Here is a 16,774-nt window from a genome sequence, read left to right as displayed (position 1 = left end):
TCACAACAGCCATCGCTTCAACCCTACAGTAATATTACAATCAGACGAACCCCTATGAGCAAGCATTTGACGAGAGTGGGAAGAAAAAACTCCCTTTTAACAGGAAGAAACATCTGCCAAAACCAGGCTCTTGGAGAGAGGACTAGAGACACACTTAAAAAGCTTAAAAACTAACATTCAATACAAAATCTAAATATGGAAAACAAATTGTAGAGAGGTGAAGAAGACAAAGCTCAAATGTTTATTTATTTTAGTTTCTGTGGGACTGCTCTGACTGGTTTCCCATGTGATACCTCTCCATCCTTTTTCTTTTTCTCTTCCTTTCTTGCCAATTGTGTCTTCCTTCATCCCTCTCTCCCTCAGCGCCCTCTAAAAGGACGATTTTATTCTGTCTGGATTACTTGTCCTAGTTGGCGCTGGGCGTGCTGCTGGGGAGAGAATTTATTTCCTCTGGTGAAGCCTTGATTTAAAGCACTCAGGTCAACTTGATTCTGGGTCATTGTCTCCCTTGCCGTAATGAACCAGGGCAGAGGTAGAAAGCCCGCTGCATATCGACAAAAGCAAGGAGTTGATGTGCCACAGGATACCTCAACTGACCGTCTGCACCCAGAAGTAGATTAAAACCTCTCTCGTGCCTGTGGTTTTAATGCTCAAAAGCAATTCGATTACCCACTTCAAAAAAAAAAAAAATGTGACGCAATAAGCTCAAGTCAACTCATAAGCACACCAGTTACATTAGCTTACGTCAACATAAGCTGTTTACTTTATGTTTGTAAGTACCGAGCCAGCAATCTTGCAGTAAATCTGTGTTTCTCTGGCAGAGCTGATCCTGCAGGGACCTACTGACCAACATATTTATGGCTGCATCAAAACACTGCTGGCCCTACAGTCGTGCAGGGTATAAGTCCTGTTAATTTAATTCATGGTCCTGCCTGAAAAAACTAGCTCAACACTGCATCAACAGTCCCACGGTTATAGCATCTTCAATTCTGCATTTCAGCAGCTGGGACGTGCCTCACATCACTTCGCATCATTTTCAAGGAGAACAATAAATAATTTTGCTTTTGCATTTTAAAATGTAATGTACGGACAGTGTACAGTCTCAGTGCAACAGAGTTCCAACCCCTTGTAGCATGTAGATTTGATAGATTTTTAGAACATTATACATATTTAAAAACTAAATAATTGTTTCCTTAAACTTCTTTTACATTGGTTGCTTCTTTGTAGTCTAATGGTTTTTTTCTTGGTTTGAGTGAAGGGAGAAGACGCTCTTTATTCATCCCAACATTTAAAGAAGTTTAAAAAGGACAAGACACGTTACACTCCATACTGCCTGTGAAGGTTTGACAGCCTTCTCTAAGGAAGCACGCAGATGTCACCAGTCATTGTTCAGACAGGCATCCAAATAGTGCACCTAAACTTCAAAAAGAAACAACTGAAATGTACAACAAAATCTGCATGGGCATGAAGTCTCTCGAAACTTCAGCCAGGCTGAGTTGTACCATTCGTTTTCTTTCCTTTTTGTGATGTGAATAAAAAGTGGAAGGAAAGAAGAGCTAGAAAAACACTTTGTTTGCTCTTCACGGGTTTCTTGTGGTTGGTATCGAGAATGAGTTTTCTCACTTCTAACTCATTTGTTTTCCTCTCTAAATTGTGTATTTACCCAAAATAGAAGATGGGCAAAGATATAAATAAACAGGTAAACTAAAAGCAGGTGTACTACGAACACATGGAAAGAATAACCAACGCAAAGTTATGTTGAAGTTGTGCAAAAATGCTGACGTGTTTAACCAACGAGCCAAATTGCACAATGTGCGATGTGTTGTTTGTTTTTTAGTCATAAATCCAGCCCTTCTTGTTTACTTCACAATATAAAGCAAGCTTGATACATGTTGGGGAAAGATGGAGTCAAACCTTTTGTTCATTTGAAGTATTCATACATACAAAAAAAAAAAAAAAAGTTTAGTTTTGGTTTATGCACAATCTTCTGCCGTGCACAGCAGCTATACTGGTTTACATTTGAGGTTGGACTGCCACTCAGAGACATGCTTCCAGGATCTGTCCGTCTTCCCGACTTCTGATCACTTCACTGGGAAACACATACAATCTGACTAAAGTGGATCTGACTATTCTAGGTGTCCAGTGTGTCAGCATAGCACATATTTAGCAAGAAGACCATTTTTAAAACTTTTTGAAGGAGGGACGCCACAAAATTCCTCCATGCAGGAGAAATCCCACATTTCCAAAAGCCATCTTTGCCCACTTTAATCTGGTAGTATGTGCTTTAGTTTGTTATCTGCTTTACTTAGAGGCAGGGGTTCATCAGAACACAAGGTTGAAGGTTGGGGGTATATTAAGATTAGCAGCAATCTTCCTCCATGGCTTTAATGAGGACAAAAGCAGTGACGGTTCCAGTCATAGGATAGAGAAGGGCAGATTTTATGTACACAGACAAACTTCTGTTCACCTTGGACTGATATCATTTTCACTTCTCTTCTTAAAGCATTTGGTCTATGAAATTAGTACTAAAAAAAAGCTAATTTGTTTGACTTACCATAAAGCACAGAACTATTTAAAACACAGGGAAAAAAACTCCACATTCAAGAGGCTGCATACAAAAACAGTTTGATATATTTTTGGCTTGAAAATACCATTAATCAATTATCAAAAATCATCCTGAGTCTTCTGCTAATCAACACAAATTGAAGACACTAATCAATAAATGGAGCGAGCCTTTCATGTCTAAATGCATTTCCTTCCTCATAAAATATTTGTAAAGCCAGTTTTGAAAATTGTCCTGTACTCATTACATCCAAAGTGCACAAGCTTGGGGTCTTTTACTGGGTCGGCCATTGAAGGTCCATTTGCATCAGCAGTCAATTAGCGCAATAGCATGAATTTCCATTGCCTCATTCACAAGAGACAAACAGAGAACATAAATGTCAGGAGGGCTACGAGTGGTCCAAAACTTCACAGGATGCGATTTCACTTTGTCATTATTGTCAGACGAGACATATGGCAAAAATATCTTAATATATTTAACACAGCTGTCATTTCTATATACACTGGGGGACCTACAGCAGGTGTGAACTATCGGTTTTTGCAGCTAATTTAACAGATTTTTTGCAAGTTCCCTGCGTATAAGAGGCTTAAGTCCTCTGATCTAGTGTGAGTCATCTGTATTCCTGTCTTATAGTCCATTAAGCAAACTTTGAAGGAGTATAACTCACCTCCTCTCACCGGCGGGCACTTTGCAGTAAAGATTCATGTCCCTGCCACGTCCAAAAAAACACTTTAATTATTCTCCTTACTCTGCTTTGTTGTTATGTGCATCTGTAGGCTGCATTTGCTTGTCATCTTCGTTAATGCGTGACGGCCCTTTTCATTCTTTGAGATGCTCCTTTAGTACAAATGTACAGCTTTTATTTCACCTGCCCACACGAGCCCATTGCTTTCTGTTACATCAGTATAAAAGCATGCAGGTTTAGAGCTTTAAAAAAAAAAAAAAAAAAAAAGAGCGCGAGAGACCCACAGCATACACCTTTTTAACTTTCCTTTAGAAAACATCACACTGCTCCTCTTTCCCTCAAGTTCTGAGTTGGGCGTGTATCTGAAACGGGTGCTTTCTGTAGGACCACATTTTTCTAGTGTGGGGGCGTCTCACAAAAGGCCTGACGCCAAAGCAAAGGAAAGCTTGACCTGCACACGACAGCAGCTCATGTTTAGCGCCCGCTGTCCGCTCCGGATCCTGGGTGGAGTTACTCGTCAATCCGCTGCACACTAACACGAGCAATTTGTGTTTATTTTAGAAGCATCTTTTTGTTTATTTATATAAGGGTTTGACCACGACACGCCCTGGCCTCGAGGGTCTATAACCCACCCTGCTGCAGTCAGTGTGCTCTATCTCCAGGCAGATTCAGGAAATATCTTCTGCTCTTTAGGTTTTTGTCCCTGCTAGATTTTCCCTCCTATTCTTTCTTTCCTCTCTGCCTTACATTCGAGTCATTTCACTGCTTAATAACGGTTTGAGTCCCCGGCTAAAACCCAGCCAGAGTAAACAAGGGTTAGAGTCAGCCAGCCTGCAGTAAGTGTCACTTCTAATCCACTACTAAACCAAGATGAGTACGCAGTGAGCCTGCACCGTGCCAGTAACCGCGGGCAGAGCGAGAGTCAGAGATTACGTGCCGATTTCTCATTTTACTTTTCTACAAAGCAAATATTCGTCTGTATTTGTTAGATTCAGAAAAGCAGAAAAAGAGAAGAGCGCCACAATCTGTTCTTCCTGCTGGGCAATTTGATGCTCCTCCGTGAGTGAAAGGTGAATGAGCATATGCGTCATTTGGGGGTTTCTTAAAGGATAATTCCACTTTATTTCCACCCGGTGTACTTCCTGTTCATGTGGATGTTTCAGCCTAATGGTTCACGCCAACTTTGCCCCCCTACTCTGGAGATTTGCAGAAATGTGAAGGCAAATAGCACATCTGACCAGCAAAATGTAACATTGATAACAATATTATTATTTATGGCAATAACAATATGGCTTTTGATAAATAGAAAAATACCAACATATGAATATTAAATGTGTTTCTTAGAGATAGGGGCTAAGGTTGTATTTGGTGAGAGAACCTCTGCAGTGTCTGCTCTGTAGTAATCGTGGTAAAGAGAAACTTGAGCACACAAGGGAGGCTTCCAATGTACTGGGCAGTTCACTCCCACAGTGATCATCTCGATGAGCTGTTAATCATGGCCAGATGAATACGCAAATACAAGCAGAAGAAGTACACTTCCCTCGACCGGTGTCTGGGCTCATCGTTAGAGACAGGGTGAGGAGTTTGGTCATTCAGGAGAGCAGAGCTAGTCCTAAATGCTGAAAGGAGCCACTGAGTGGGTTCAGGCATTTCAAGAACATGTCCCCTGGATGCCTCCTAGGTGAAGTGTTTCCCACAATTACTACCAAGAGGAGACCCCAAGGTAGATCCAGGACACGCTAGAGAGATTAAATCTCTCTGTCGGCTGGCTTGGAAACACCTTGGTATTCCCCAAAAGACCCAGAGGATGTGGCTGGAGGAGAGGAAGGCCTGAGCATCTCTGCTTAGATCACTGCCCCAAATACCAACCAACCAACCAATACTGAGGGTTGGTATATACTTCAGTTGCTTATATTCATAGCACATGACGAAAGGAAAGATAGAAATTGTTATTACATTATGATAAATAAGAAAGGTAAAAACCTTTATGAAAGAGTAAATGATACCACAGACTGGAACAAAAGCAAATAAGTAGGAAGGCAGATCATCAGAAGCAATTCAGCTGAACAACCAGACACGGAGTTTTTGGGGTTTTTTTAGAAAAAACAATTATAACACTAGCAGTCTAAATTTGTCACGTTAATGTTAGAAAATGTTGTGTTTTCTTAATCACGCTCACTTGTCTGTATGGAATTATTGCAATTGGTTTTTACTTGTGTTGTATTTGTTTTAATCTCAATGAAACTTGCCCCACATAATTATGGAATAAGCATGCCACTCTTTGCATTAAAGTAGATGAGAATGAACGAAGAATTGTAATAAAATCACCGTTTGCAACATCAAAAAAATCATTTTAAAAGAAACACAAATCAAAGACACTTTGAGACAACTTCAAGATAAGGCAGGAAAACATAAAAACATCCTTAGAGGAGGTACCGTATTTCCCGGACTACAAAGCGCACCTGAATATTAGCCGCACAAGCTAAAATCAGGGGAAAATCCTGTTTTGTACATACATTAGCCGCACCTGACCAAAAGCCGCAGGTGTTTCAATGTTGACTTATCATATGTAAGAGAATATGCACAAAGCGAATTGTCAGGAAAGAGATGGCTGTTTGGAGACACACCCCTTTTATTAATATTTTGAAAATCAAGTTATGGGTACATATTTGCACATGTGCTGTGCTTCATAAATGAGTAACAAATGCAGTACATAACAGTAACCTACAGCACACCAGAAAAATAGATTCAGACTACCTTTTAGGCTCAGGTGCAGTGACACATCTTTAACAAGAAGAAAAGTCAGTCATTCACCACCATCTTCCTGCGCACTAAAACCACCAAAGTCCTCTTCTCCAGTGTCGGATACGAACAGGCTCAGGATGGCTTCGTCATCCACTCTCAGCTTCTTTCCTTCGTTGTCACTTTCAAAACCAAAGATAATCCTCATTGTCATTGTCAGTGTCGGAGTCGAACACCCTCTGAAGGGCCGTGGCGGTGTCCTCCTCTCCATCATGCAGCAGTCCAGCCCTTCGAAATCCGTTGGTGATCGTGGATGTTTGCACACTTTTCCACGCTGTCAGAATCCACCGGTGGAGTTGAGCATAACTTGCTTTTCGCAAGTTTATCGCCGCTCATCATCCACGCCTCCCGCTGAACGCATAGCGCTACTTTGAAGTTTGTTTTTCGCGCTACTTGTACGGCCTGGCGGATGGACATGTGACCAACACACCACTCTTGAACCCCGATCCTTCCGCCAGGCAACGTAGTGCCGTACAACAGCGGAACAAACAAAACAAATCGTCTTACGATATCACAAAAATCATGGACAATCTATAGAAAAGCCGCACCTGACTAAAAGCCGCAGGGTTCAAAGCTTGTGCAAAAAGTAGCGGCTTATAGCCCGACAATTACGGTAATTAGATAGCTGGAGGACTACAGCCCTGCAGCGACTGTGAACCACAGCAGAAGAGAAATGACCACATCCCTGTAACTGTGGTACCGCTCTACTCCCTGTCCTTTCTGTAGATTAATGCTGGAAGTGTTGTGTATCAGCAAGGACATGTAGATCATCATCATGTCTAGACACTGATGCACTTTTAAAACATTTGGTCTCTTGTGAGGTTTACTAAAAGGAAGCTTTCAGATAAACTTGTGCTCACTCATCAATTTTTAAAGAGATACAGATGCAAACATTTTGAAGAGATCCTACAGTTAAGGAATCAAAGCTACAGAGAATCAGTTAGCACTATTTTTAAGCTCACAGAACACCAACAGGCAAAATATATATGTGTGTGTGTGTGTGATTTGAGCAAAGTTGCTCATAAAAATAAAGGAAAAAGAAAAAGGGGACAAACTTGGAGATGCATCTACGGTCATGCAAGCTCAATGCAGAAGAAACCACGCAAGAGTTCAAACCACAACTCACTCACACACACACACAATTACTGTGCAACTGCAGCCTTGGCACGACCAGGCACGACCAAGCACCAGAGCATGCGGTCAATTTTAGACCAATGGGTGCAGGGCACAGACAGAGAAGCAAGACAGAGCAAAGCAGACATTAAAGGGACCATCTCCAACAATGCAGGGAGAATTCATAAAAACAAGCCATCAAAAAGCAGGGATGCACACACACACACACACACACAGACCCAAGGATGGTTTCAACAACACTTTCAATGTTGGCTGAATTTTCCCTTTGAAGTGCAACAGCTGTGGTCGTCTAATCTAAGAGCCATTTTGCTCATCAGGAGAGCAGAATAAAAGCACGACACTCTGTGAACAGCGACTATTTTGCAGCCTTCACCTGAGAGCCCTTTTACTACTGCCTGGTATCTGTAGGTTATAGATACAATACCATCAATACAGCACAAAACAATCCAAGAATTTCATGTGTATACAAAGAGGCATATGTTGAACTCAAAGAAAACCAGAGAGGCTCAGTGTGCTTCACACAACAATGTGAGGAAAAAACCTTTACAATCCCCCCTCAGTCAAATGCCTTCCTGAGCACAGTGCAAGCCTCAAACTCTATGAGCTCACTTCCTGTTCACTAGCTTGCTTGACTGACTACTCTGGCAGGTCTGTCTCTGCAGAAAAAAAGCACATAGAGAAATAGGCTGAAAGGTGTATATTTATAGCAGGGGGTTATAAAAAAAAAAAAGCCAAAACCCTAAATCCTTACAGACACTCTATAAGCATGAAAACCTATAAAGATGTGTTGTTTTTGCTTTAACGGCAACAGCAGAAAAGTCAAAATAGAACCTTTAGCTCTGCTATAAGAACATCAATGACGAGTGTTAAGGGCATCTACCTCTTCAAAGTCATGCAGGTCCCCCTCCATGATATTCAGAAAATACAGCAGGGGAGCGAGACCAACAAGTGTAGGAGATGAGGCCCTGTGGTTAGTGTGTGACAGAGGGAGGGTCAGGGGATACAATGTAGCCTGGGCAGAGACGTAGAGCTGCTAGTCAGAGCTAACCAGCCATGAGAAGCTGTCAGACTCGCTGTGAGGGGACTCTGGTTGAGCTTTGACAGTCACTAGAAACACAATTATGGCCTTTTCAAAAGCTCACTATGCGGGAGCAGCACTGTCCCGAAAGCCATTTTGCCGGCCTTTGGACTTTCAGTAGTGGATATTTGAAGCTTCGTGCAAGTGCCGGGGACTCAAAATCACCTTACACAACAAAACAAGTTAACGACCATGGCTGCAGACGTACAATGTTAACTGAGAGAGAAACTTAGACACCAAAGAATGTGTCATACTTTCTCTTCCATTCAGCTGTGCACTCTGTCAGAGGTAAAAGCTCGCTGTTCGCTCACTTGCTGGAAAGAGCAGAGTCAGAGGGAGAGCTGTACCTGCGCCGGGAGAGCAAGACCTCGTTGAGAAAAGAAAAAAAAAAAAAGGTAATGTCAGTACACAGGAGTACATGTTTCTTTGAAGCTTTTTCTGAGAGAGAGAGCGAGAGAAGAAGAAAAAAAAGTTGCTAAATGCAGCGAGAAGGTGGCGGTACAACTGCCATTTGAGTTCTCAGTAAAGATGGAAAAGTGGTGTATAAATACAAATCCATTTACACCGCTGTCCCCATGCTGGGACATTAAGCGGTGTGCAACTGTCTTATTGATCAGCAGCTTAGAGGCACATCGCAGCTCTCTGCACCTGAACTGTCGACTTTATCGTTTCCAAAATGAAATGAAAAAGCAGGTTCAATTCAGGTGGCATCTTTAAAAAAAAAAAAATCACATTGGAGTTGCTGGTTTTTAAGTGGACAGTGACCATTTGCAGATTAAATGCTCTGCAGCTAAACCTCCACCCACCGAGCAGACTGATTAGGGCTGCGTGGTGCTAAAGAAGCTAACGCACATCTCTGCAAAGCACTGATGTTTGTGGTTTTATCCTCTCAGTGAGGGGTCGCATGGGGGGCTGGGGGGGTTAAGATATCCTAGCATCAGTCAGCAGGGGATCCGCCATTACTCCCACTGATCACTTAAGTATTTACTCAGCTGAAGCCCACCACTTCACAGACGGTCCAGAGGAGAGTATAAATTAGATGAATACATGCAGAAACGCCACACAAGTGAAAATGTGTGATGATGAAAGACAGATGAAGGATTATTAAAGCATACTGAATACAATTAGCAATCATGCAGTTTTTTTAAAGCCAACCTGTTTGAATGATTGCCTGTTTTCTTAGATTGGAAAATAAGAATCTGAATTCTGGCCTGTTGGTTGGACGAAACCAAACATTTTACTACATTATGTCAGAATTTGGAAAATTGTGACGGGCATTTTTTATTCTTGCATGATCAATCAAAATAGGTCATGTGTAAGCTCAAAGCAGATAATAAACCGAGGTCTCACTATGAACGCGGGACCTTCTGCTTCACATCTTACTCTGCTCTTCTGACCAGTGAGCATAGTGTTTGCATTGGTATATTTTGGCTTGTTGGATTTTCCCTGCCTTACAAGAAACCATAGCAAAGTTTACAAAATCACCTACAGATTTAGAGCAGAGCAAACAAATTAGAGGTCTGAAAGTGCACTTAAAGCAAATTTACCTGACCAGCATTCCTTCCCTGGTGATTTATACCCAACCGCAAAATAAAAGCATTCACACTCAAGCCCACTTTCAAGTCAACCTGAAGACAGCAACAAAAATCAACAAATCTACACCTTAGGAGACGGCTGTGGACTTTGAGGACCTCTAAGTAGGCTTGATAGCTGCCCTGCGATTTGCCTGTCTTAGTATTAAGACCACAGATTAGCAGTCAGTGCCTGCTCCTAGCTGTAATCAGAGCGCTGATCTACTATAATCGCTTATCCATAGTAAGAAAGCGCACTGGTTTGGGGTGCAGCTCAGATAAGACCTGTTTAGCAGCAAGCAGCTGAGAAACAGATTTCCAATTTATACAAAGAAACACAAGTTTTATTTCACGCTTCTGCTGACCCGCTTTGATGCCCCGTTTCACTGCAGGCCCTATTTAAGTATCAAGCGAGGCCAGTGTTTCAGCATCCCTCCAGGGCTGTTTCTGTTTCAATATTTTATGAGCAACAGTCAAATCACCGTGTTGGAATAATTAAACATCAGTTAGGGCACAAAGCTGCAGAGAATATATGGAGGCAGCTCTTCAGTGAGGAGGGAGTAGTGAAGCATAGCAATGGGGCTCCTTAGAGATCAGAGACGACTCACTCAGACACTCACAGGAATATAATTTTGCCATTACTCTGTATAACTGCTGTTGGTAATGTGGACGAGTGCCATGTTAATGTGCCTGTGTGGGTTTGTGTGTGAGCTAAACAATAACGGCAGGCAGACGTCACAATATTACGCTTGAATGTGGCATCTGTTACCGCGCATAACTTCACAGAGAGAAATTCATTATCAGCACAGTTTCGATTTCGATCTAATCCAACATAGAGGCAGTTTGCAGTTACAGTACATTTACAAGGCTTCAACATTTTCTGGGGATTTCACTGTATTTTCCAGTTTATTTTATCCCTAATAGTTGTCAGTTGCTTGTTTTTCACAGCTAAAGTTTAACTTTTACACTAAAATCAGTTCACAGCCACATCTTACATGTTTCAAAGATATAGACTTTACATCTTAGCGCTTCGCTTAAAGTTCAACCAGTTTAACCTTTGACCTTGTTAATGTGTGATCTATTAATCAGCAGCTGATGGGATGACAGTCGCTGTTACCTGAAATAACAACAGCTGGGGGTTGAATTTATCTGTTCGATTGATTATCGGCATTATTACTCAAAACAGTGTGGCCAAATTTGCATTAAAGGCACAGCTTGCCCCCAATTTAGAAGTGATAAACTTTTGGAGTCGCCTCATATATTCACAAATACAAACTTTTTTTCTTCATGAAAATTTTGCAAACTAATCTGGATCCAGATATCCTTTCGAATCCAGCAACAAAACTTTGCAGAGGAATGCCGTCTAACTGCTCTTTATTTCTGATCCCTCCTGGGGCCTCCCTGCTACCTGTCACACAAGGGTTGCACCCTCAAGTTTATTATATTTCTATCTGCATCGCAGAGTGAGCTCAGCTGGTACAGTTGACCTCTGGTAGTCAGTGGTTATCTAGTTAAGCACCAACTTGCACAGTATATTTAGCAGCAGCACAATCCGGACTCCTGTTTGTGATGCACACCTGCAGGAGTCCAAGATTTGGGTGTTGATGTTTCGCGTGTACAGACACGCTTCGTCGCTCTTGTGTTGTCGCATGCATGTACAGCAGACATGCACGCAGTACAGCAGAGTGAACCGTCACTCCCCAACATAAGCCAACAGCCAGTGCAGATGCTGAGAGGAACAGCAGGCGGAAAGCGTTCAGGATGTCTCCACACATCAAAGATTTAAAGGTAACACAGCCAGGCAAGAAGCCCACCTGTCTTAGCAACGGGTACACCTGGCACAAAACGAGATGAATGCTGCTGATGATGTTTGGTGCACATCTCTGGAAGCAGCACATTAGGACACTACTGATGTCATCACAGCACTGGGAGGGTCAAACAGATGTTTAATGTGGCCTGATGTGCATTGTAGCCAGCACAGAACGGGTTGTGGTCATGAAATAAAAATAGCAGCCATTTTCAAACGTTTTAGTCACTTATGTTAGAAAAAAAAAAGCCAACATATTTGCCAGTTAAAGCTGCTTACATGAGAATTTCAAGCTCTTTTCTGTCTGAGGTCATTGTGAAGTGAATCTCTTTAGACTGTTGGACTGTTGGATGAATTTAGGGATTTGGGGGTGTGGGCGGGTGTATTATGACATGATAAAGGCAGTATTTAGGGGAGTATAAGCTAATGCTTAAACCCTGGTTGAATATATTTGACCAAATCCTTTAATGGATAAAGTGATTATCAAACAAATCAGCAATGAAAAGTACTGTTAGTGATTTTAATGGCTGATTTTGGCATTTGCTGGTTATTCTGCAGGATTTTGCACTGGTGATGGACAAAAAGGGGCAGTTTGCACATTTAATATAACATTTAGGGTCATTTTTAAGTACATCTTTATTATACTCATACATATAAGGGTTACATATTTCATTTCAAATCACATAAAGGGGAGGAATAAGTGAGCATGCTACAGTAACAATAAAGCGGAAACTGTATGAGTGCACATACGAAAATGTCCTATATAAAAGTTAAGACGAAGACTCTGCTCGTCGGCACGTAAAGCCTGAACATCGGTCCTTTCAGCCTGGATTGTGGGAGTCTCAAACTCACAAAGTAAATGCAAAATAAACATCTGCAGCTTCGCCCGCTGCAAACAGTCCCGGTGTCCCAGCAGCAGGCAGCCAGCACTCCCGGACTAAAGGAGGGGGAAGACCCATGTGTGTCACCGCAGCGCTGTTATACCAACATCCATGAGGAGATGTTAAAGCCGCTCAACCCGTGTTGTTGTGTTTACTGGCGCCAGCAGCGGAAACGACGCTTTTCACCGGTTTAATTACAGCTCAGTAAGGCGTCTGGTGACCCGCTAAAGGCGGTAAAGTGCGCTAGCTCGGAGTGCTCCAACAGTAGCCGGACATGCCTCTCCTCCTGCCTGTCTACTGCCCCCTTTTCCTCCACGGGGGAAAAAAAATTCCCTTCTTCCATCTTCTGGTTTAGTCTCAAGCGGTCCACGGCAAACACACCCGAAATAGAAAGAGAGCTGGCAACATGTGTGGATGTTTGCACTCACCTCAGTCCGGGGTGTTCACACTGAGCAGAGGGTCCACTGTGGTATCCAGGAGGTTTAAAGTTGTCCCGTTAGTAAAGAGACAGCAGCTGGTGTGAGGAGCTCAGAGTGTGTGTGTCTCTGTTTGTGTGTGTGTGAGTCTGCAGAGTGCCTCTCTCTCTCTCTGTGCTTCAACACCAAGTCACTCCTTGAGGGCGGCGCTAAGAAGGAGGCGGAGACTGATGGAGCCACGGTGGATGGCAGTGGTGCACAGAGTGGTGGCCCGCGGAGGCACCCTTTCACATACATTACGGGTTTTCTCCATTGCTTTGGTGCAAATGTCACTGCAGGACCAGTTAAAGGGTTTTTCACATGTGTGCAACTATGCAAGGGCAGTCAATCAGGGGCGTTTTCAGGATTTTCTAAATGGGGTGGCACAGGAGGGGACCATGAAGACAGCTGAAAGGGGGGGAAGGGCGCATGAAACCAAAATGTTGGGTCAGTAATATTTGATAAGTGTAGATAACTGCTGTAAAAACCACAAATTCTCAAGATCTTCCACAGCCCAGCGTCCTATAGCAGATTTATTATGTGAAAAGTGGAGCTGTAAAAGAATTTAAACATAACCTTGTGATGAACAGTTTTATAAATAATAGATTTATTTACTTCTTTAAAGGTTATAATCCTATTTAAATAGCTTAATAGTTCACAGATTGTATATTCAAATATATTTAAAGTACATAAAGTAAATGTATACATGTGAAAGTCAACTTTAGGATCCTATACATCAGCGGTCACCAACCTTTTTTGCGCCTTTGTCGGTCCGACAATATTTTCACGGACTGGCCTTTAAGGTGTCGCGGATAAATATAACAAAATAAGACCAGTACCGGTACCAAAAAAAGAAGATTTATTCATAAGACACGGGAAAAGACCCAGGGAAACCGAGTTAACGATAAAAACAATTAAAAAAAATAACGCTAAAAACAAATAAAAACCCTGAAAACCACAAATTTCACACCCGAGCCTCAACTCTCACAGCCCGGTACCAAACGACTCGGGGGTTGGGGACCGCTGCTATACACAATATTAGTAAGTTATAATTATTGAATTGCTGAGATATATATATGTCTGTAATGTTCATGACCTTAAATATTTGCAGTATTTGTAGACCTTAAATATTTGGATCAAGTTTCTAAGTAACTTGGTCCATAATAATGCAATCCAGAAATAATAAGTAACTAAAGCTTTAAAATAAATAGTATAGAGTACAAAATGAAGTAATTGTATTCAGAATACAGTGGAGAAAAATCAGATAGCAGTGTAGTACTACTTCAAGTACTTGATTGAATGTACTCAGCTACATTCCTACTCATCCAATCAGTGCTTTCATCCAATGGTGTTGTTAGGCATTGTAAGATTAACGGTACTCTAGTGCAACGGTTTTGGTGGGGAGGCACGAGGAGGGGACCAATCATATTTCTAAGGGGAAGTGATACCACCCCTTGTCCCTTCCTAGACACACCCCTGCAGTTAATCAATCCAAATCTGTGATCAGTAAATAAAAACTAAGACCATTATTTCAAGATTTAGACACCAAATGGTTTTATAGTTTTATGAAAAACATTACTGGCTTTGGAAAGAGTACTGCAAAAATGTGGGACTAATGTAGAATAAAAAGGGTTCAGATGCAAAAATGAAATGTCAAGGACTTTTTTTAAAACTGCTGAAAGTGAGAAAAGCAGAATGATCATTGTGAAACTATATTAATCAAAAAAGAGACATATATATATAAAAAAAAAAAAAAAACACCCAGCACGCCCCTGCGGGCGGTTTATCCTTCAAGCTCGGGTCCTCTACCAGAGGCCTGGGAGCTTGAGGGTCCTGCGCAGTATCTTAGCTGTTCCCAGGACTGCGCTCTTCTGGACAGAGATCTCCGATGTTGTTCCTGGGATCTGCTGGAGCCACTCGCCTAGCTTGGGAGTCACCGCACCTAGTGCTCCGATTACCACGGGGACCACCGTTACCTTCACCCTCCACATCCTCTCGAGCTCTTCTCTGAGCCCTTGGTATTTCTCCAGCTTCTCGTGTTCCTTCTTCCTGATATTGCTGTCATTCGGAACCGCTACATCGATCACTACGGCCATCTTCTTCTGTTTGTCTACCACCACTATGTCCGGTTGGTTAGCCACCACCATTTTGTCCGTCTGTATCTGGAAGTCCCACAGGATCTTAGCTCGGTCATTCTCCACCACCCTTGGGGGCATCTCCCATTTTGACCTTGGGACTTCCAGGTTATACTCCGCACAGATGTTCCTGTACACTATGCCGGCCACTTGGTTATGGCGTTCCATGTATGCCTTGCCTGCTAGCATCTTGCACCCTGCTGTTATGTGCTGGATTGTCTCTGGGGCATCTTTACACAGCCTGCACCTGGGGTCTTGCCTGGTGTGATAGACCCCAGCCTCTATGGATCTTGTGCTCAGAGCTTGTTCTTGTGCTGCCATGATTAGTGCCTCTGTGCTGTCTTTCAGTCCAGCTTTGTCCAGCCACTGGTAGGATTTCTGGATATCAGCCACCTCCTCTATCTGCCGGTGGTACATACCGTGCAGGGGCCTGTCCTTCCATGATGGTTCCTCGTCTCCCTCCTCTTTCTTGGGTTTCTGCTGCCTGAGGTATTCACTGAGCACTCGGTCAGTTGGGGCCATCTTCCTAATGTATTCTTGGATGTTCGTTGTCTCATCCTGGACTGTGGTGCTGACACTCACCAGTCCCCGGCCCCCTTCCTTCCGCTTAGCGTACAGCCTCAGGGTGCTGGATTTGGGGTGAAACCCTCCATGCATGGTAAGGAGCTTTCTTGTCTTTATGTCAGTGGCTTCTATCTCCTCCTTTGGCCAGCCTATTACCCCAGCAGGGTACCTGATCACGGGCAGGGCGTACGTGTTGATGGCCCGGATCTTGTTCTTACCATTCAGCTGACTCCTCAGGACTTGCCTGACCCTCTGCAGGTACTTGGTGGTTGCAGCTTTTCTAGCGGCCTCTTCATGGTTCCCATTCGCCTGTGGGATCCCCAAGTACTTGTAACTGTCCTCTATGTCTGCAATGTTGCCTTCTGGTAGTTCAATCCCCTCAGTTCTGACTACCTTCCCTCTCTTTGTTACCATCCGACTACACTTCTCCAGTCCGAACGACATTCCAATGTCATTGCTGTATAGCCTGGTAGTGTGGATCAGTGAATCGATGTCTCGTTCACTCTTGGCATACAGCTTGATGTCATCCATGTACAGGAGGTGGCTGACAACTGCTCCGTTCCGTAGTCGGTATCCGTAGCCAGTCTTGTTAATGATCTCACTGAGGGGGTTCAGGCCTATGCAGAACAGCAGTGGGGACAGAGCATCTCCTTGGTAGATCCCGCACTTGATGGTGACTTGTGCTATGGGCTTGGAGTTGGCCTCTAGTGTTGTACGCCACATCCCCATTGAGTTCCTGATGAAGGCTCTTAGGGTCCCATTGATCTTGTACAATTCTAGGCATTCCAGTATCCAGCTGTGGGGCATTGAGTCATAGGCCTTCTTGTAATCAATCCAGGCAGTGCACAGGTTGGTCAGTCTGGTCTTGCAGTCTCGGCTGACTGTTCTGTCTACCAGTAGCTGGTGTTTTGCGCCTCTGGTATTCTTGCCAATTCCTTTCTGTGTCCTGCTCATGTATTGACCCATGTGCCTGTTCATCTATATATATATATATATATATATATATATATTAGGGGTGCAACGATATTCGTATCGATATTAAACCGTTCGATACAGTGCTTTCGGTTCGGTACGCATATGTATCGAACAATACAACATT

At 43.0% G+C, this 16,774-nt stretch overlaps 1 protein-coding gene across 2 annotated transcripts in view; it reads right to left on the bottom strand.

The window, feature by feature from the left end:
* Window positions 1–13,106, bottom strand: part of ppp1r16b (protein phosphatase 1, regulatory subunit 16B) — a 100,636-nt gene extending 87,530 nt beyond the window's left edge. The window contains exon 1 of one of the 2 annotated variants that reach the window (XM_004547674.5): window positions 12,950–13,106. The gene's annotated coding sequence lies outside the window, so the exon portion shown is untranslated. Of the gene's footprint in view, window positions 1–9,809; window positions 9,939–12,949 lie in introns of those variants that run through there. The other variant, XM_004547675.4, reaches the window with a different exon arrangement.
* Window positions 13,107–16,774: the final 3,668 nt, after the last annotated feature.

The sequence above is a fragment of the Maylandia zebra genome, linkage group LG5 (genome assembly GCF_041146795.1).
Source record: "Maylandia zebra isolate NMK-2024a linkage group LG5, Mzebra_GT3a, whole genome shotgun sequence".
Lineage (NCBI taxonomy): Eukaryota > Metazoa > Chordata > Actinopteri > Cichliformes > Cichlidae > Maylandia > Maylandia zebra.
The sequence above is the reverse complement of the archived record's forward strand: the minus strand, read 5'-3'. Positions and strand labels throughout refer to the sequence as shown.